Here is a 20923-nt window from a genome sequence, read left to right on the forward strand (position 1 = left end):
AAAAAAACAAAAAAACAAAGACCTCTCTAACGGACCCCTCTCTGTGCCAGATATGCTGGAGAGGCCTCTCCCTATTTTAGAGACTTAGAGTGCTGGCCTGAGTCCCAGCCAGGACATTCATTCTGTCCCTCTCTCTGCCGCTGAAGGGAGCTCACCGCCGCAGACCCTAACATGACAGAGAAATGGTTTCCGAGAAGCAGGAGGGAAAGCCCCAGCAGGGCTTTACCACACGCTGGACAAGGTCAACGATCACAACCTTCCCGAAACCCAAAAGAACAGCAGGTAATTCCCAGCCCGACTTCTTGGATGGGTCATGCCCCACCCCCCCAATGGTTGAAAGTAGCTACTGGTGCAGTGCAAGCATTTGCTTTTTCTAAATCAGGAAACTTCATGGCTAAGTAGAACCTATGGGCTTCCTTCAGCTGACAAAAGGAAAACAGCTGAAAGCTGGCATAGCGTTGCCAGCTTCTGTGCCCATTTCCTGGTTCTTACGGCTTGGGGATCTCAGGTGGCTCCTGTCGCCTGAGGACAGAGCAGTGCCGAAGTACCCTACAAGCACTGGATGAGCTCCACGGCCCCAGAGCTTCAATTCCAAATGTACTGGCTTTTGTGGGTTTACATCAAAGCCTCACTGTTCCTTCAGGTGGAGCTTCTGTGTTTAATTCTACTTAGAGGTTCAGACAGAAGAATTCCACCTGAATCCCAGGCTATCAGCTCCTGGGTTGTAGTTCTTATTTCTAATCACTTGATTCTTTACCCAAATATGCTTTTTCCAGGTTAAAAGGATCGTTGTCTTGCAACAGCCATTCATACATAAAAAAAAAAAAAAAGAATAAAACAGGAGGTTTCTGTTCTTGGAAACAAAATCCTAAATCCTCCATGCAAATAAATCCGATTTTTAATGGGGACTTAGCAGTGCATCTCCTTACAGTCTTTGGGGGTAGAAAATCCACAACCTAAAAGAGTTCAACAAGGTTATAAAGAACCCCAGTCTGGACTTGGGTGTAGTGAGAATCTCCATGCATGTGGATTAAAATTCGGAAGAACCAGAACAAAATACGGCAAGCAGAGCGTAGCCCCATTTTACAGCTCTTGACACTGACTGAGGCCTCTGAAAGCAATACCAGGTCATGCAATCAATCGTAGCCTGTAGCGTGTGGGAGGCTCCTTTCGCAGCTCGCTCCGTAAAACCTCAGATTTGCCAGCTTAAGGCACTGCCTCTTTCAGGAAGAATAACCACAATGCTTCCTTGCCAAGCAGGCAGCAGAGGTGCCTAAATTCCGCCATGTTGGGCTGATGCCCTCGGGGCAGAGCTGTAGTGGCTTGGCTTAAAATCCCTGGAAACAGCAGGCTGTATCCTATCTGTCCTGAAGGAACCTTGGTTAGCTGAAGTTGAAGGCAGGAAGGAGGCAGGGAGGCGCAGGTGAAGGGCAAGCACATCACAATATCGGGATGTCCATCTCCAGGATCACAGCCCCTCTGCACCTGTCAAATAACCTGCAGGCTGCCCTCATACATCTCTTCGAAAAAATGCATGCCTTGAATTTTTACATTTCTTCGATGTCCCTCACTGCCCTCTGTCCTCTTCACTTTCAAGGTACGGGACGAGCTTTCAGAGTCTTAAAGTATACAGCCTCATCAGCAGCCTTGCCCTACCGTGAGGCTTAACTTCTCTGTAGCTCAATAGCGTCATTGGTCTAACGCAAACGCACCAGGGGTATCACCCCTACGGGCGGGTATCATCCGTAATGATTCTGCACATTTTAAGAACACATTAAGTTTTTAACAATGGCATCAACCATTAGGTTGAGTCTTGTAATTTCAACCATCTTTAACTTATGGAAATAATAATAATTTATGATTTAAGCTAATGACCACAAAAGTTCTCAGCTTCACTGAATGAAGTGTCTCTTGATTTCACTCAGGCACCACCTGCCTCTGGCAGCCTTTCAGGCACTCAGCATGAGTTCAGTTCCTCACACCACTCATGCACCAACAAAGTACTGAACACACACAGGCAGTGCTGTGGAAATTAAACCATGAGTTAAGTCTGCACGAGCCTTCCCTGAAAGATACAATCAAGCACTGACCATTCAGGTACAAGTCCCTCTCTAGCCAGTAGAGGGCGCCATGGGAGACATACTTGAAAACAGCCTTGATGGTGAAAAGGCACAGAGGGCAGAAAAAGTCTTTCTAGAGCAAGGAAACGTTGCCCTAACCAAGACCTGAAGAATCAGTAGGAACTAGTCAGATAAAGAAAGGAAAAAGAAGCATCCCAGAAGCATCTGGTTCTTTGTGGAAATCCAGAAGTCAGAGACCAGGGAAGAGAAGGATGTTGGGTGTAATGATGAAGAAAAAGCCTGGTGAAGAGACAGTTAAAGAGATCAGAAGTAGGAGAGACTCAATCGTAAAGAGCCTCACATGTCACCAAAGAAGTCAGGGCTCACGAGGGCCAGGTTATCCTTGAGAGTGGGTGCTTCCTTGGCATGCATCCCCAAGTGTCTCACTCTAGTCCTAAGTCCATGGAGCACATCCTGAGCCAACGGAAAGCCTCTGAGGAAGTGGATGATGTCAGTGTGGATGACACAGTAGAGGAGGGCCGGGCAGGCCAGAAAGCTGCTGTCCCTTTGCTAGGTTGATGGGTGGGGACCTCACGTGGATTTCCAAGGCCTCAGAGTTCATCTTCAGCAGAGCATGTGTGTTAATGATTCCCAGGTGTTCCTTTACTTGTTAACCTTCACTAGATCCTGACTCTGTTTAGAGGAGCCCAGGAATTTCCTATCAGCCAACCCTCTGGGACCAGCACAATGCCTTATACGTAACAGCAAGTGGTCGTTGTTAGCACTACACTTGATTGTTGAAATCTGGACATATGAATGGCAAATTGGAATCCTAACATTATCAATGTTTGGGATAGTTGGAGGCAAGGAATAGGCCCAGGAAAATATTTACTCAAAGACATGAACCGGTATCGGCAGGCACATACACATTTCCAAACTCTCTCTGCCAAGAGAACCTGCAAGCAGCAATGCCCCCGAAGCAATGGGCAGAGCTAGCACCCAGATTCTCAAGGCAGACGGACAAAGCCTCTGGGGTGAAACCGGAGAAGTGAGTGCATATGATGAGTCTAAGGAAGTATCCCAGACACACCTACGATGGCCGTAGGTCAACGGGCCACGGGAGCCAACTGAAGAAGCTTCCACCGATCAGAGGTGAAACAGCAGTGAATAGATTAGAACCCGAAACACAACACAACTTGTGAGGCTTTACTAACATAAAAGAGGATTGGATAAATGTGGGGGTGGGGAGAGAGGAGACACATCTCATATGTGGGAGAATCACAGATAATTGGTTTATTTACCTTGCTGACACGGTTGGAGGGTGCTATCTCCCCATCCCCCAAGCAACCATGGCTGTTTTCTGACTTTCATCCAAGCGCTGTGGCACAGAAGAGGAAGTAACAAGAGCAACTTCACAGTGGAGAAAGCTGACAGAGACCCTCCCAGCCACGTGGGCAGGCTTCGCATCATCACCAGTACACCATGCGGGTCATGGTACCTTGGATTCAATGTAACGAGAATGATGCTTTTTTGCCCCAGTACCCACAGCCTTTGTCTAACCACAGACGCACTCAAAGGAAGATACTCTGCCAAATAACCAACAACATGGTCATGATCATTAAAGGGAAAAAGTACCCAAGACACTCTTTCAGCCCAGAGGAACATAAGCAAGCATGATGACTAATGTGTATCCTGGTTAGAAACCTGGGGCTATTATGTAGAACTGCAGGAACCTGAATAAAGCATGGGTTTTAACTAACAACAAGGCATTTGTCTATGTTCACCAGTTCTGACAAATTTCTAGTAATGAGAGGTCTTAAACTCGGGGAAATTGAGAATTTCCTGAAGTATATTTGCAACTTTCATGTAAATCTCAAAGTATCCTAAAAGAAAAGCCTACTTAAACAGTTAAAGGTTTTCAGCCTCTGACTTCTCCAACGCTTCAACATGCTGGGATGGGATTTGGCCTTCCAAGTAGGATGCAGGCTTGAGAGGCTTGTCGCCTGTATCTCAGAGCTTGGGTTCAAACCCTAGCCCTGTTCCTGATGCCAGGCTCCAGTCCGTTCCTGGGAGGCAGAGCTAAGGGCATCAACGCCTGGACTCCAGCTGCCCACTGGGGAGGCCGGGATTTCATGCCTGGTGTGACCCAGCCTCAGGCCAACACACATATCCAGGGAGAAAACCAGACGAAAGAAACTCTGCCTGTTTTTTTCCTGTATTTCTTACTGTCTTTCTTTTACTGAAAAAGAAAAGTAAAGGAAAAGAAAGAAGAAAAGTGCCTAATATTCTGAAATAGATTATATTTTGGATATTACCAAAAATAATATGAGTAAAAAAGTGAAAACTTGTTACTTTCTCTTGGGGCTCATATCTTCTTCAGGATATTTGAAATAATAATCATTGCTAATGTTTATTGGAGAGCGTCTAAGCACTGTGGGTAGTAATAATTCTGTGAGGTGACAGGCTACACACAAACCAGCAACTCCCTCAAGGCTGTGGCACCTAAGCAAGTGATTTAATTCAAACGTGCCTTTGCCTCCTTAGCTGCAGAATGGGAGCAGCGCTACCTAGATTTTAGAGTTAGAATGAGAAATCTGTGTGTCCATATAGATAAACACGTGGCACATAGCCGACTGATGAATATTCATGATTCATTGTGATTTTCCTTCAGGATTTTCCACATGCCCCTTGTCTGTTGCAAGTATGACTGTATGAGGTGATTCCCACTTCAAGAAAGAAAATACTCCAAATAACCAATTCCAGGTCACACTGCTAGAGGCCAGTGGGTCAAGTTCATCTCGGAGGATGCCCAAGACCAAGGCTAAAGCCTCAGATCTTGAAAACTCTGGAAAAGAAGCTCTAAGACATAGGGCTGAGAGACGGCAAGTGTGGGAAAATTGCAGCCAGACTAACTCGGTCTATGTGCACATGAATGCTGTAGGCATTGGCTTTCAGGATGCCTTGGGAGACAGGCCATGTCTATTAACGCCGTAAAACACGCCTGCTGTCTGTCTCCTGTATTTCTTTACGGCTGGTTCCCTAGTGGACTTCTCCCATTCTAGCATCTTCTGTGAGCAGTTGCCTTAGAGATGTCCAGTTCCCTCCCTAAATCTTCGAAAACTGCCTGTGCCTCTGGCCTGGACTCTGGAATCTACAGTCACTTCAGCACAAATGACAGCTTCTGCAGTGCTTACTCAGCATCACATATGGGGTTTTCATCTGCCAGCCAACTGCACAATTGGGAAAAAATGCAATGCAATGCTATTGCGTGCAAATGATTAAATCCTACAGAATTCCAGAAGAAACAACAAAAAAGCTCCCACTCCTCCCATCCCCAGTGTTGTGAAACACAAAACCTGGGACAGCTGATGCCCTGAATGATGTACAAGGAAGCAAAAGGTCCTATGTGGATTGGAATTGATTTGGGACACAACTGCTCTTTGGGGACAGGTGACGACCAGCCATGGGATCTAATCCTTGTTCCAGGCTTCCTCTTCCACTCAGAGCCCACCACCTGTATCCGCTGAGTGGAAGGGAAGAAACAGAGGAAAAGGGTCCTCTCGGCTGGCACTTTCCCTCCCTTTCTGCTCCTTCAGGAATACGGATTGCTGCCAGGCTGCAGCCTCTGCCCTACAGGTTATTTATTATGAATCAGACAAAACTAAAGGAAAAATTCTGAGAAATAGCATCTCAAGCTTGAATCAACCTCCTCCTCTTGATTCTTACAAGGCTATGGACTAAGCCACTGCTTAATCCTTGGCAGATAGGTATGGTTGCCAAAGAAAACACAGAATGCTCACTCTAGTCTGGAATTCAGGCCAATGAATAAAACTTTTGCAGCTACACATATCTCATGAAATATTTGAGACTCAGGCCAGAATTATTTCATATGTATCTAAAATTTAAGTGGGCTGTGTTCTTACATGTGTGATTTACCATTGTTATAACCCTGTACAAAGTTTAACTTTTTTTTTTTTCAGTACAATGTCTTGTTCCACAAATTAAGCAAAAAGGCTGAGGTCCCAGGAAGGGACAAATCCAAACTGGGAGGGACAGGCCTGGGAAGTCAATGCAATCTTACAGAGCTCACGATGCAAGTTTGTTTAACTGACTCTCAAGGCAGACTGAAAGACTTGAAAATGGGCAAGAAAGATTCAGCAGTGTTGTTTCCAACTTGGATGCTTCCACCTTTTGTCTTTTAGGCATGACACAACTCTATAATAGGAAACTGAGTGTGTAACCAATTCTTGCCCACAGACATGCTTGAGCTGTGTCAGGCTGAGCAGAGCCCTACGGACAGATCCATTTCTACATTTAATTATAAGCTTATTTCAGCATTCCTTGAGTGCATTCAGACATGTGGTTCTCTGAATTCTCCCTTGAACGGTTTGTAACATCTTACTAGTTTCCTCACTAATTCTTGAGTTCAATACATCTTTGACACGTGTCTCCTTTTTTACTTACAAGGCTCATTATTTGAACTTTCATAAACAGTTATCCATGAACATCTTGTCATTCTTTGCACTCCGAGCCTGAAAGGAAGTCAAAGATAGAGTGTGGCTAGTTGTGGGGTGCTAGTGCAAGTCTTACAATGAAAGGGGCTCGAGTAGAGAGCAATGGAAGCAATTTCTGCAGCACAAATCTGATCCTGCCATTCCCCATGGGACAGTCTCCAGACTCCGCATGCTTGACCCTGGGGATGAGTTCAAACATCCCCACCTTAACTCAGTGTCTGTCCTCCTGGAGCTCTTTCCCTCATGAGAACTTTACGCATCCTGGGAACTCTAATTTCCCCACCCCTATCTTCACTGGGCTCCCCCAACTCTCCCTGTTCAGGCAAGTGCCCATCTTGGGTGTTCCTATAAGCCTTTTGGTCTTCAGGCACCACTGCACATTTCTCTTGTGCATGAATCACCATTTAATTGTCTGGAGCCTGCACTTCGTGAAGGCTGGGGCCCACGCTTGCACTGTTGTTTTCGCTTGTAGATGCCTGCCTCCTGGCAGAGGTGGGGGAGGTTGCAGCACACACTGAGGCTTGACGTTATTTGCTGAATGAGTAAAAGCAACTGGAAGCACAGAGTGGGATAGGGTGGTGCAGGAAGCTGAAGGGATAAGAAGCGCAGGAAGCAAAGCCAACAGACTCATGCTCACTGTGTTTCCGTATGCAGTCTGTGAGGGTAAATCACAAAGCCACTTGCCTCCCTCGGACTGATTCACTACCTACAACTGATTTTTTTCCACCTAACTACACAGACCTAATTATTACATTGTTCAAGAGTACAGCATAATTTTTACTTCTCTTCTGAAAAATTGAAATATAAAATTGAACAGATCCACCTACAAAGCTTAGTCTATTTCTTAAAGGAAGAATCCTATTGAAAGACAGACAGACAATATATATTCGAACTCCACCCATCCACAACCTGGGGAAAAGCCAGTTGGTTCCAATGAGATGCTTCCAGGACGCAGGCAAACTCCTCATTCTTTCCTAATGTGTTGATCCATCTCTACTTTCAACTGCATGTTAAAAGCCCCCAAAGAATTCCAGGATCCTCTAAGTCCTCAGGATCCCCCAAGGACAACCTGATTTGCAGCTTTCCCTTTCCAAAGTGCACTTGTACTGGAGGCTGTGGTTTCCATTTGCAGACAGCTTTTTTTGATAGCCACAAACAGGTGAATTAGCTAGATGTGTGCACTGAAGGATCCTGAGGGCACGAAGGCTGGGGCATAAATCACCGCCCTGGCACACCCACCATGTCGCCGCCATGCTCCTAACTGATACCTGTGGGAGGGAGCAGGGACTGAGTGCTGCAGCCTCTACCCCTCCAGCACTTTTCCCACAGGCACCATCACCCCCCTTTGTAGGAACCGCAGGCTGGTCTGCATCCCAGTAGTTTCTTTATTGCTCAACAGTCACTGTTCCCTGTTCTTCAGGTAAAGGACAAATGACTTCGCAGAAGAAATCTCAGAAAGGAAGCCAAAAGCAGGCTGGAGTCAGGACATGGTTGGATCTTTTCCTGGGGGAGAGTTTGAGGTGGAGCAGGTGATGCAAGGCTGGTGGCTGTTATCAGCCAGGGGACGCACCCTAACTGGGTATCCTGATAAAGAGCTGCAGCCCAATGCTGGCTCTCTCCCCTGGCAGAGAGCAGCTGGGGTCTTTCTTTAAAGACATGCTTTGGTATTAGAAGAGTACTAAAATAAACTTAGGGCTTACCAATGCTATGTACAATGCCAAGCACTGTGTGTGTGTGTGTGTGTGTGTGTGTGTGTGTGTGTGTGTGCATACACGCAATCTCTTATTTATCCTTCACTGAGACTGTGTGTACTGTCCCACTCACACCTGAGAAATGAAGGAAGCAGCTTGGAAGATGGTACACAACCTCCTCAAGGTCTCAACCACACATCAGCAGTGATGGAATTAAAACCCAATAAAGACCAAACTCACATCAACTAGGATATATATGCTTGGAAATTAAATGTGACATTTTTATTCCTGCCATCCTATCTATGCCCCAACCGTATTCTAAAGCAGTGGATTCACCCAAGGAACTGTCCCCAGGTTGCACAGCTAGAAAGTGATGGGGCAAGCTTAGGAGAGAGTACTCTGTGTGGGGGTCTGTCAGCTGGGTGAAAGTGGATATGGGACATCAATGCTGGAGTGTATGCAAGGAGCCCTGAGAGCTGGTGCAGGCTGCTGTTCACCAGGTGCGTCAATCTATTCTCAAAGAGTCAAGTTTAGGCTAGTCAGCATGGCTAGGGCCCCGACGTGCCATTTATCACCAGCTCTGAGAACAATCATGCTTCTTCACGTTCTTCAATGCCAGCTGTTACAGCCACTTGCAAGGACCTTCCCTATGGAGTGGTATCAGGGACAGTGTGGGATACCTTTGTGTTGGGCAAACATCAACAAGCTTTGATTCAGAAATCACTGAACCTTGTTTTCTGGCTTTGCCACTATGAACTTATCACCTGATCCTCCTTCAGTTCCCTTAAGCCTTCATCAAGTCATTGGCTCAAATTATGGATTTATTTCCATTTTGGAAATGATCAGAGAAGAGGATCTGTCTGGTCCTTGCAAGTTAGAAGGAAGCCACTTTCCAAACAGAGCTGCAGCTTCAGAAATCCTTTGGAGTATTTGCTAAGGAGTGGAAGGAGTGGGATATAGATGTATATCATCCGAGGGAAGATGGCTCAGTTTAATTTACAAGTGAGGGTTTGATCCTAGGGCAGCATTTTGTGATTTTCAAATCAAAGCAGCACACGGTTCATTAGGCATGTGAACTCATCAACCAATGACGAAGGTAAATGCATCTGGCTTGGCGCCATGCATAAAACAATTTTCAACCACATATGGTAAGAAACAGGTCGCAATAGAATAAGAATCAGACTGGAAGAAAAAAACCCGAGTTTAAATGTTATGTTTTTACTTAGTGTTGTCTCCCCTTGTTGTCTTGGTTTTCTCATCAGTAAAATGCAAAGAATAATACTTCTTTGAGGCTTATTCATACACTAAATGGGCTGGAGGGAACAATCCTTTGAGCATAGGGCGTTGCTTAGGGAATGCTTACTGCCATGGCTTGGGAGTGGTTAAGTGTGTCCCCCACTGTCCATGGGTTGGGAGCTTAACCTTCAGTGTGGCAGTGTAAGAGGGAAGTTACAGGGAATCCTTAAGGCACTAGAGGTACTGCCCTCAGATGGGATCAATGGGATTCTCTCTCACATGAGTGCCACCACTGTCACGGCATCTCTCATGTCAAGAGCAGGGCCCTTGCCAGAGCTGGCACCAAGCTGTTTGCCATTTTAACCTCCAAAAATACTAGCTAACTAAATCTTTTTGTTTTCTAAGCCACCTATTCTCAGGTAATTCATTATAGTAACAGAAATTGTGGACCTAGTACAGTGATGCATGCTTTTATATAACATGTAAATAGTAGGGATATGGATTACCTTGAAGCTTTTGAGAATAAAGGATAAAGGACTTTTATCCACACAAATGGTTGTGGTTAGCATTGGTATCAAATAGACTTCAATACTCAATTAAGTACTCTAAGAATGTAATTATTGAAGGAATAACAGTGTGGTTCATTGGATTAAACTGCTGCTTACAACATGGCATCCCATACTGAAGTCCCAAATATGGGAATCCCAGGAGCTGCTTTCAGTGCTGCTTCCCTGATAACACACCTGGGAAGGCAGACAGTGGTTTTTCTTGTGCTTGCCACCATCCATATAGGAGACCTGAACTGAGCTGTAGGCTCCTGGCTTCGACATAGCTCAGTTCTAGCTGTTGTGTGTATTTGGGGGAATGAACCAATACATGTAAAATCACATTTGCTACATTCCTCTTTGTCATTCTGCCTCTCAAATAAATAAAACTTTTTGAAAGTGGATATAATTACCGATTGAGGAAGTGTGAAGGAATACCTCAGAAAGTGGTGAGGGGCAGGCATTTGTCTGGGACACCTGCACCCCATAGGAAGGCCAGGACTTGACTTCCTTGCTTTCCTCTAGAGTTCAGCTCCCTATGATGTCACAGCCTGGCATCTATATAAGAGGCTGGAAGTGAGCTCCTGGCTCCTGACTTGGACCTAAGCTTTTGTGTCAGATTTTGGGAAGTGTCCAGCACATAGCAGCAGTCTCAATTCCTCCCTGTTGCTTCTCAAAACTCTTAGAGAGCTTAGGGAACAAAAAGTTTATAGAAAATGGAATTAGATAAGTTTATTTGGGAGCAAAAATCTCATTTGAAAGCCATGCATACTCGTTGAAATATAGACAGAGAAAGAGAGAAAGGGAGGCAGTGAACCACAGAAAAAAATAAGCAGCCATGTGCCTAGGACACAGGATGACAGCCTGTTCACGCTGCTCCCCTCCCGCCCCTTGCTGCCTACAGAAGGTTAAGAGGAGTCTGTCTGTGTTGTTTGTGGTATATGCAGAACAACCAATGGTCTCATGTGAAAGTTTATTCCAACTGAGAAAATGGAGGCTCTGAGGCAGAACCACATGGCTCTAGTGACCACCCTGGTCTTACAGGGAACACTCGGGCAGAGCTTGCCAAGCGCAGCAGAGGGAGATTCCACCGGAAGGCGGGCAACCTCTATTCAGTTCCAGGAAAATGTTGCTTCTAGAATAGAGATGGGTATTTTTGGTTGTTTGCTTGTTTATGTGTTAGTTACTTTGGTTAGAAGCTATAATAGCTGGATGTATCTCAGATTGGGCCACCATACTAAAATACTGTACAGCTGATGGTATTCTGGCTTTAACAGCTGAAGTCTTTTCTCATGGTGGGGTTGTGGTGAGGGTTCACTTCCTGGCTTGCAGGTAGCCATTTTTCTCTGTCGACTCAGGGGGTGGGGTTTGTGGGACCCATTCTTTGATCTCTCATAAGGACATAGACACATATACGCAGAAAAAGAGAGAGAGAGAGAGAGAGAGAGAGAGAGAGAGAGGCAGTTCATGCTCTGGTTTCTCTTCTTACAAAGACACTAATTCTATCATGAGAGCTTCACCTTTGTGAGATAACCCAAGCTTGACCACCTTACAAAGACTCCAACCCCTAGCACCAGGTTGACTTTATACATTTTGAGGGGCACAAAGATTCAACCCATGACACTGAATAGTTACAAATGCTGAGAAGGCCGCCAGAAATCACCTTTCTATAGGCAAATATTTCTCTCGGCTATCCACCATTGCTTCACCGTATATTATCACTCTGAAATCATCCCAGGGTGGCCACTTACCTAGTGGTTCTGACTATGCCCTACATGGGGGTAGCTACATGGGTTTCATTCCTAGCTCTGTCTCCAGACTCCAGCTTCAGGTGGACACTGAGAAGCAGTGGTGATATCCCAAGCAACTGGTCTCCTGCCTACTCCTATGGGAGACCTGGGCTGACCTCTCAACTCTGAGTTCTGCCCTGGCCATTGCAGGCATTTGAGGAGTGAAGTAGTGATTAGGAAACTTTTCTCTTACTGTGCCCCCATTTAAAAAAAATAAAATTTAAAATCACATTACATACATTTACTTTATAAATTCTATCAAATACTTATGCCGGAGCTGCTAGGAGTCTGGGAGGATGGTGTTCAGACACTTCTGGGAGAGAGAGAACGGTGAAAAATAAAGCTTTCTTGATTGGAGTAGAGGGAAAATCCAGGGTGTGGGAGAAGGATGTGAAATGCGATGAGGCTGTTGGAAGGGAGGGAGGGCTGGAAACCTGAGATCAATTTGATTCAAGCTGATTCAAGAGGCAATTGGGAAGCACTGCCTAGCTCTTGGGACGGAAAATGCCAGGATAATGATCACCGCTGCGAAAGATGAGCCCTCTGACCATGCGCAGAATCACCGAGAATAGGAAGAGCCTACAGAGAGGAGAGGAAGGTGGAGCCACTGCCTGATAGCACTCCCCAGGCTGGGCCAGGGGGAGCACTCCGCAGCTTTGTGTTAGCTTATTTGTGGTCTGGGATTTTCTTCCTTTCCCTTGCATGCACCTTCTCTTCTCTGCCCAACAACTCCATGTTGTCAGAAAGCGTCAGGCTCTCTACAAAGCTGATAAGATGATCATTACACTTAATCAGTGGACAATGGGCCACTGGCCATCTGTGGAACTGGCTTTAGAAGCAACCCTGTTTTCAAGTGAGTAGACAGTTGAGAAGGGATACTGGGGGACAGGGGAATGGGTGACTTGGATTCCACCTATTTACAAATTCTTTCTGCAGGAGTTCAATCAGACTCAGAAGACAAGACTGTAAGTCTTGAATCTGAGCTCAGAACTTCAAGGTCATGGGACACCCATAAGAATCTTGCTCTAATTCCAGAATTCATAGCTATTTGACAAGAGGTGTTGCCTGGAATTTTGAGGACAGACTGCTTGGATTCCAAGCTCCTCTCCTTTCCAGCTGTGTCACCAATGACAAGCTGCTTCTCTGTTCCTGTTTCCATTTTCTCATTCATAAATGGTGCTCATGGGGACCAGACTTGTTTCATAATGGATTAAACTGCAGCCAAAATATCAGCATCTCATATTGGCACCAGTTTGAGTCCTGACTGCTCCACTTCTAATCCAGCTCCCTGCAAATGCACCTGGAAAAAAACCGGATAAGTGACCCAATTGCTTGAGCCTCTGCACTCAGAGAGAGAACCTGATACAGCCATTGGCTCTTGGCTTTGACCTGGCTTTGCCCTGGCCATTGTGGCCACTTGAGAAGTGACCCAGCAGATGGTAGATATCTCTCTCTCTCTCTCTCTCTTTCTGTAATTCTTTCAACTAAATAAATGAGTTTTTAAAAAATTACAGTTTAGTATCAGGAGCTGCCTCATAGCATTCAGATTGAGTTAGTAGAGGAAAAGTAACTAGTAAAATGTTATATATTAGTTATCATTAATACATTTTTTAAAGTTTTTAAAATGTGTCTCTTGTTAATTTGACTTATCTTCCATTTACCGTCATTCTCCCAATTTGTACAACCACAGCTCGGCCAGGTTGAAGCCATGACTCAAGGACTCAAGCTCAGTTTTCTGTCTGGATGGCAAGCACCCGACTCCTGAAGCCATCCGCATGCCTCCCACGTGTGCTTTAGCAGGAAGCTAGGGGCAGGTGCAGAGCTAGGACTCGAACCCTGACACTCCAACAGGGGATGCAGGAGTCCCAGGTGATCCCTGTCCCTTTTGCTCAGTACTTTTTATATTTCAAATCTCCTCAGCAAAAAGGATCATGGATTGAGAGTTAGAAAAACAGTTTTGGCCTGAATAAGTCCTGTCCTAGGACCACACCAACAATTCCCTCTGACCTCTGGCTATGGATCTGGTTCAAATCCCAACTCTAGGAATAGAAATGCAAGATGTGTATATAATGTCATCATGCCTTCGGGAGAACTCGCTGCAAATGCCTGCCTTGTCTACTTCACAAATGTGATCATACCTTGAAAAATGTAAACAGTTATGATCTTAATATAATAATAATTATTATTATATTCACAAGTAGAATTTTGAAGAGCCATATGGCTTAACTAATTGAGAATAATAACCAAAGTCATCCTTCTGGACAGGAATCATGTTAGATGCTAAAAATAGCCTAGCTGCAGAGCTGGAATACCATGCGAACCCTAGAGTGGCAGATATGCAAGTCTTCGGTGAGCAGACCGAGCATGCGTCCACTCATGCTTTCCTTATTCTACAATCCCTCTTTCCTCTCGCTTTCTCATTATCCCAGCCTTACCTATCCTAGCCTACGTTTCCCTGAGGGATCGTATTACCCTGTGAATCGCAAGAGATTATCAGCTGCTTACAGCTACTCCGTGTGCCACTGCAGAAAGCCTCTCAGATCCTTCACTCTGAATTTCGTGGCGAATGTGCTGTTTCTCTGTACTCTCCCAGTGGGTGTGATCTACACAGTGCATTTGGAGACACTGTGATGATTACACAGTGAGACAAAAAGTTCAGTTCCTCTTTCTCCCTTGTCGATGGCACAGCTAAGAACCTGCTTTGGGCACCCTCTGAGTGGTGGTGGCTTGAATTTCAGCTCCGTTTTTATTCTAGCATCCTGCTAATGCAAACACTGGGAAGTAATAGGTGAAGGCTACGGCACTTGGGTCCCTGGCACCAACATGAGAAACACTAATTGAAATTAGGCTCCATGCTTCGGGTGAGACAATCGCAGCTATTTTGGGCACTGGGGAAGTGAGGCAGCACATAGCAGGTCTTTGTCCACCAAATTAAAAAATTACATCATCTTTTGAGATTGGTGCAGTGGTATAACAAGGTAAACCTTCCCCTGTAACGACGGCATGCCATATGGGCATCAGTTTAAGTCCTGGCTGCTCCATTTCTGATATAACTCCGTGCTTGTGGCCTGGGAAAGCAGCAAAGGATGGATCACTTCATCCACATGGGAGACCCAGAGGAGGTTTCTGGCTCCTGGCTTCAGATCAGCTCAATTCTGCACATTGTTGTGTGGTCACTGAGGAAGTAAACCAGTGGATGGATGACTCTCTCTCCCTCTCTCTCTCTCTCCCTCTCTCTGTAGCTCTGCCTTTCCAATAAAAACGAATTTCACGAATCTTTTAAAAAATAATCAATCACCCCTGGTACATGAAAAATTGCCAGATGTCTAACTAAGGACTGTTTAAGTGAGTCTCATGGCAATGGGAACTTCTCTGCCAGAATTTAAGTATTTAAATTCACCTGTAAAAGGTGACATAGTCTTTCTCCAAAATATTTTTCTTCTCCCAGTTCCATACGTAAAAGGAGCTTCTATGCTAAATTTAAAAATAAATAAATAAAGAGACTATGTGCTTCTAATAATCAATGTAGAGATCAAATAATTAATGAAATAGTAGAATTAAAATAATATAAAGATGGAGAAAGGAAAGAAAGAAGGAAAGGGAGGGAAAATATAAAGAAAAGCAGAAAATTCAAAAATCCTAAATGTAGTAGACATCTTTTTCTTTGGATAGACCTCTCTGGAAACTTGGAACATTAAACTAAAACCTAGAAGAAATTCCTCTCTCTCTTAGTATCTCACATGCGACTCTAGCCAGAACTCCCCAAGCAAGCCATAGGCAGAACTTCATTTGTTTCAGCAAGACATAGACATGGTCATTCAGCAAAGACATTTTATAAAAATCAGAGAAAAGCTATCGGTGGCAAAAATCCCCTGAAACAAGTGGAGCTCCAGGTGGATCATATTAATGATCAGTGGAACCCTGGGGCCTGAGACTTTGGCCCAAAGCCTCTTTTAGAGTTATATTATTAGAGAGGCAAACATAGAGAAATCATTAATAACTCTTCATCTCTCTGCATTCCTTAACTGATGCAGATAACAGAACCTTCAGGGGAAGATCTAAGAGATAGTTTTGACTCAGCGACTCTTTAATAGCAAAAGTGGAGGTGCCTGGACACCCAAACAAATCAAGGTTATCAGTATTTAGAGGCTTATCTGGGAGATTAATGACAAAATGCAAACCTGCACAGGTTCTGCTTTGGGGGCAGAGGGATTGCCTTTCCCACCTGTGGCAAACTTTGCCAAGCCTCAGGCCAACGAGGCCCAGAACGGCAGCACAGGACAGGCCCCAGTGTCAGCTCCGGCTCACACGCCATTGCAAACCTGTGGCTCCCCTTGCCTCCGATGGGATTGTCTCCAGGAGGAGGCTGCCCATAGAATGGGACTACACCGACAAGTCCCTTTTGCATGTGGTGCCCTTGTTTTGTTACCAACAGAGAGAAACCTAGGTTGAAGATGTCATTCTTGTATCAGGACTTCAGAAGTGGACATGTATCTCCTTCCTCACATTGAAACTCAAAGAATACAGACTCGAGGAGACATCAGAACTTCAGATGGAAAGGGCTGTGTGCCTGGAAGCAGGATATAGAGGAAACACCTTCCAGAAAGTGGGAGCTTTGATATAGCCACTCTTTATCCCAGCACATGCTTTTATTATTAGAGCTTACATTGTATCTTTTGCTTAGCACTTGAATGAATACTTCATTTAGCACAGTTGAACAAAGTAAAACACCTTGTCTATCCAAGGAAGGCCGGGTGCTCTAAGGCTGTCCAGGAGTCAGGCTGGGCACCTACTGGTTATGCCCCCAGTTTCTTTGGAGAGAGAGAAGAGCTAAGGACTGGCTAGGATAGTCACAGTTGCTGTATGCTGAGTCCTTTCACTTCCCACCTGGCTTAGGAACTTGGCCAGAGTCATCACTACACATCACTGAGTGGGCCTCACTCCCTGCTGCCGGATTTACAGAGATTCTTTGAGCAAAAGACTTTAATCAAGGTCAGTGCCCACGAGCACTGTGGCTACGGTTCTTGTTCTTAAGCCATGTCGATTGCCTCGCTTTGGGAAGTGATCTGAAACCTCTGCTGGCCTTTCAAAGCACAAGGACTACATGGGAGTCGCTGATAAACTGGTATTGATTTTCACAGATCGCTCTTGTCAAAAGGATTTATTGATGTGTCAATGTGTGCAGTCGAGGGGGATCATAGCGGGATGGCTTTGAGGGGTTTAGAGGAAATCTACTGGCTTTAATACACTGGGTGGTAAATAACTAACAAGTACTGCTCAGATTGATTCTTGTCATATGGTCAATGCAATCTTTAGCCCACTAATTGTCAGTATTGACAAACAGTTCATGATCTAAACGAGCAGCTGGACATCCGCTCTGAGCGAAGCGCTTCCAGAGGACATGTGGCTCACCGTTCACAGCTGCGAGTAACGTGGAGAGGCAAGGGAAGCATGCGGTAATTAATTCCTCCTTGCTGTCAAATGTCCCCATTAAAAGGAGAGAGGGGAGAGTGCATGAGGCTCACATCACTACAGTGACACCTGCTTAGCCATATCCTTCCACGGGCCTGGTCCAATTGCGTCTTTCTAGAAGTATCCTCTGCAAATCACACCGTCGCCTAGCGTGTCCAAGAGTGCGAATGCTCCAACAAATCACACTAGGCTGAACTGTATTTCATCATCTGTGTATCCCTTGCTATTGGCATATGACTCAGTGTTAATGTTTCCATTGCATCTTAAACTTATGGGAAAGTGCAGAGGAGTGGTCATAAAATTTATTTGAGGAAGGGATAAAAACTGTTAATGCTGTCCCTAGAAACATAAGCAGTTAACAAATAGGTAAAACGGGTTTTTAGGATGTTTGCAGAAGGCTTAGGGGCCACGGGCAGGCACTTGGTACAGCAGTGAGGTCACCATGTGGGACGGCTCCATCCCACCTCAAGGCTTGTGCTCCTCTGTTTCTGATCCAGCTTCCTGCTAAGGTACACCCAGCAATACAGCAGCAGACTTTCAGGTGCTTGGGATCCTGTCATCCTTTTCCAGAGTCCAGAATGAGTTCCAGGCTGCTGGTTTTGGCCTGGTCCAGCCTTGGCAGCTAAAAGGAGTGAGGCAAAGATATGCCTGTATATATTTGATCATGGAAAGTGCTTCCATAAACATAAAAGACTATCAGGGCCGCAGTGTGCTGGCCTAGTGGCTAACACCCTTGCCTTGCATGCGCTGGAATCCCAAATGGGCGCCAGTTCTAATTCCGGCAGCTCCACTGCCTGCCTGTGGCCTGGGAAAGCAGTCAAGGACAGCCCAAAGCCTTGGGACCCTGCATCCGCATGGGAGACCAGGAAGAAGCTCCTGGCTTTGGGTCGGCTCAGCTCCGGCCGTTGAGGACACTTGGGAGGTGAAGCAGGAAACAGAAGATCTTTCTCTCTGCCTCTTAGCTCTGTAAACCCAACTTTCCAATAAAAATAAATTTTAAAAAAAAGACTATCAGGAAACAAATGATATTGTATTGCCCCATTTAGCAAAATTATTAGAGCCCATCCACAGGAATATAAAGATCTTTTTATCAATTTTTCTTCCAAGCCTCCAGCCCTGTGCCTTCATACTTTCTTCTTCGTTTAGCTATGGGAAAGTTTTGGCTGTCCCACCAATAATCTTAAACTCCACTACCTGGATGAAATCTTTCGTCCCATCTGTTGTAATGTCTCACTGCATTTTCTGGTAATTGAGAGTTAGCACATTGGCATTAGCAAGGCACAGAGCCTCTGTGTCTGGGGACGATGAGTGACACTCTGTTGTCAGCGATACAGCTTCTTAAGGAAGTGACATTCTGTCTGATCTTACAAATGGCTCCAATGTTCAGTTATCATGAGCCATTTGGGTGAGTGACAAGGTATCAAGGGGAAATTCCTTCCAGATCATGCTCTCTACCTCTCATCTCTTCTTTTTCTTCTGGTACAGAAAGGGCCCCTTGTTAGGCGCTAAGAAGCATGGACGCCAACTCTACTGAAGAAGCTGAAGTTTTAATGCAAGATGGTTGGGCTTGTGTCCCCAAATCCAACCTGAACAGATCACCTGCCCTCCTGCAGAGTGGTCACTCTCATTTTAATGGGGGTTCCATGTCTCACAGCTCTGGTGGCCTGACCCTCCAAGAAAGCAAGAGCAAAAAGAACAAGAGAGTAGAATCAATGAATCGTGTGTGTGTGTGTGTGTGTGTGTGTGTGTGTGTGTGTGTTGAGATTCAGGAAAAACATTATAAAAGATAACTATTCTGAAGCCTCTGGTTTCGGAAAATAAGTTGATCATGAGTTAGTCCTGAAAAGATTAGCTAAAGAGAACAAGAGCATAAAAATAGCATGATATTTCATTATCATGAAAATGCACAACAATAATTGTATTCACCAGAAGCTTTCTTCCAGAGAATACTAAATATTATGCCAACATTTCCTTATTAATCTTCTTCATAATCTTGTCTGATGGTAAAAAAAAGCAAAAATTAACATTTAAATCTCATCAAAGGGTTAGAAGGAATACAGTGAGATGCTGGTGACAGATACATCTGCTGCCTCTCTAGACTCCGTTTACTCAGTCTCACGGTGAGCATGCTCAGAGCAGTCAACACCTGCAGTGAGAGGGTACATGAGCAGGACATAGAGAGCTCACAATTCTGAATCCTTAGGAAATGTGAGAAGATATTACTATAATGTAAACACTGATTTATTTTATTTGAAAGGCAGAATTAAAGAGAGACAGAGATTCCCCCGTCTGCCAGCTCGCTTCCCCAAGGACCACAACTGCCAGGCCTGGGGCACGCTGAAACCAGGTGTCTGAAACACCATCCAGGTATCCCAAGTACAGGCAGGAACCCAAGTGCTTGCTCCATCCTTTGCTGCTTTCTTAGGCAAACCACAGGGAGTTGGATTGCAAGTGGAGCAGCCATGACTCACACTAGAATGCCAGTGTCGCAGACCTTGGCTTAACCAACTGCGCTACAACCCATTGCTGCCACAACCACTACCACTGCTACTACTACTACCACCACTGGCATACATGATGCAGATAAAAGGAAGTTACTGTCATGTTCACTCGAGAGCATCGATACTCATGAGAGGAGCTCAGTTTTTTCATTGCAGTTATTGAATACCTACAGTGCATTGGTACTGAGAAATTATAAAAAACAAAACATAAACAGGAGCACTCTGCACTTAACTAGCACTTTCAAGCTAATTTATTTGACAAGTTAACTAGACGAGTGAGTAGCCAAGGACTAGAGAGGACGGGTAACACACCCAGGAGCACCAGCAACGTAGAACCACGATTAACTCAAAGCCAATCTGGTTACTACGGAGTACTTTCCACCCACGACAGCTTTTCCTGTGGCTTTGTTTAGACTTATTAATTTAGTTATTTACTGAATGACTACCCATTCAGGTTCCACCTACTTAATAACACATCTATTCGCCTACTAGAATTACCTTGTGCTTAGCTATGTGCAAGCTTCATGGGGGGGGGGGGAGGCAAGTGAAACCACCCACAGAAGCCGGTTGTCCTGCGGCTGCCCTTTCAGCCTAGAGTGGAACAGAACCATTCTCACTCTGCTACTTTGAATGTTGAGTAACAGGACACAAGGTTGAAATGAAAGTGTGGTTTCAATTCAGTGATTACAATCAGGTAAGACTAGGAATTTCTTTCTGATGCTATATCCTGCTTCCCACTCCCCAAGTCGGCTTCCTCTGCCTCCGGCCCGTGCTCCAAGCAATCCTTATAATCGTTCATAGCCTATCTTTTTGTGGAAGCTAAGAAATCACATCCTGTTTCCCACAACTTTCATGCCCATAGTTGATGCCACACTCCTATTTCTTCCTTTATCATCTCCATTCCATCAACAGACTTATTGAGACTTTATCAATTGCCAGCTGTCATGCTAGGAATTAGTTTGGAATACAGTCAGGGTAAAAAATCCCAAGTCCCTAAGAGAGTTTGCAAAAAAGAGATGATAAAATGTCACAATCAGGAATGCAAAGTGATGGGTACCAGAAAACAGGCACATCAGGGCCCTCTGGAGAGATAACAAAAGCAAGTAGCAACTTC

At 45.0% G+C, this 20923-nt stretch overlaps 1 protein-coding gene across 7 annotated transcripts in view; it reads right to left on the reverse strand.

Annotated features, from left to right (window-relative positions):
* LDB2 (LIM domain binding 2) overlaps positions 1-20923 on the reverse strand; it is a 333309-nt gene that overhangs the window by 235950 nt on the left and 76436 nt on the right. The gene's annotated exons all lie outside the window — the stretch shown is intronic.

The sequence above is a fragment of the Ochotona curzoniae genome, unplaced genomic scaffold, assembly GCF_017591425.1.
Source record: "Ochotona curzoniae isolate NIBS_2020 unplaced genomic scaffold, NIBS_Ocur_1.0 scaffold_4505, whole genome shotgun sequence".
Classification (NCBI taxonomy): Eukaryota; Metazoa; Chordata; class Mammalia; order Lagomorpha; family Ochotonidae; genus Ochotona; species Ochotona curzoniae.